This window comes from Oncorhynchus mykiss, chromosome 10 (genome assembly GCF_057628025.1).
Source record: "Oncorhynchus mykiss isolate SJ-2025 chromosome 10, ASM5762802v1, whole genome shotgun sequence".
Classification (NCBI taxonomy): Eukaryota; Metazoa; Chordata; class Actinopteri; order Salmoniformes; family Salmonidae; genus Oncorhynchus; species Oncorhynchus mykiss.
The window spans coordinates 9,772,501-9,774,224 of record NC_143031.1 but is presented as its reverse complement, the minus strand read 5'-3'; positions in this window follow the sequence as shown (position 1 = coordinate 9,774,224).

Genomic DNA, 1,724 nt, shown 5'->3' with positions numbered 1-1,724 from the left:
TGCCAGATAGTTCTTAGAATGCCCCCTCTACTCAAGTTGTCATCCGGAACTGACTACTAGAGAGCTTTTTGCAATCTCCCATTTCCATCAAAGACTTTTCAATTGCTTCATTTGTTTAGGGATCACAATGGAAATAAGTCTGTGACATTTTTGTTGTTGTTGTAATATCCCTGTCATGTTTTTTAAAATGTATACTGTGTTTTTTTAAACTGGCAAACAACATCTATCGATCAGAAACCACTAGGATTGACTCATGGCAATATTGGCTAATTCCACACATAAATGATTCACACTTATTTGTGTTGCTGGGAATCCGAATCCTAAACTTTTCTATTTTTTTTACTGGAAGGCTCATTTCACAATATGGAAAGTGATAGTAACCCCAAATCATTTATACTTTTTCTCTAGAAGCAGTAATACAGAAGGTCTGTAAATAGAATTAGTTATTAGTTAACAAGTTATTTGAGAAAATGCATTCAAAGGATGATATGGTGTAAGCGTGCTGTTTAAACCTACAAAGTCAAAGTCTAATAAACCCCAGTGGAACACAGGCCTGTACACTCTCTTCCCTCACTAGACTTTAACCTGATTGTTTCTCTTGACCTTTACATTATCAAGTCTACTGTGCACATGAGGCACGAACTTGCTAAACCTCTTCTCCTTCCAAGTGTATGCTCCCTCTGCCACTTGCCCCACCCCCTGGCTCTCTGTCTCCCCAGCCCTGTCTGTGGCCTGGCTGTGCCCTCCCTGTCTCCAGGCCTGTGGAATGGGGAGTGGCTTTGGATCAGGTCAGTCCCTGCCTGCCTGCCACTGCAGCCCGCCTCCCAGCAGTCCTCAGGAGCCAATAGGCATAGGTAATGTCACCGGCTGTTCCAGCCAGCCAGGAAACCTTTCTGCCCATACAAGGCTCTTCCTGTCCCAGTGTCGGACATCCTGATGGCTATGTATGGTGCTTCCTGAGCTCCTTTGGCTGCCTGCCCTGGCAAACGGGTGCAGGCCTTATCCCCTTCTCTTTTTGTGACTGGAGAGAAAAACAACATTGTATTGTAGATAGATGATAGCTGCCGTGTAAGGGAATGACTGTTGGTAATTATTATCCAACTCAACAAATAGGGGAATGGGAGTTGGCTATGTCGTAGGAACTGGGATGACAGGGTTTTCAGGTTTTAGCCTATGGGGGGAGGAGTTTGTGTGTAAAGAGTGAGAGGGGATCTTGTAACATGATTTGTGAATGCCAGGATGTAGAACAAAGACTAGGGTTTGTCTCACAGGCTATCCCAGGATATGGAGAGAGATAGAGAGTTACTGTATGTATGTATGTATGTATTTAAAATAAAAAACTTGTATTTAACTAGGCAAGTCAGTAAATTAAGAACAAATTCTTATTTTCAATGACAGCAGGTTAACTGCCTGTTCAGGAGCAGAATGACAGATTTGTACCTTGTCACCTCAGTGATTTGAACTTGCAACCTTCCGGTTACTAGTCCAATGCTCTAACCACTAGGCTAGTAGTATGTATGTATGTACAGTGGGGCAAAAAAGTATTTAGTCAGCCACCAATTGTGCAAATAAATTCATAAAAAATCCTATAATGTGATTTTCAGGATTTTTTCCCCCTCATTTTGTCTGTCATAGTTGAAGTGTACCTATGATGAAAATTACAGGCCTCTCTCATCTTTTTAAGTGAGAGAACTTGCACAATTGGTGGCTGACTAAATCCTTTT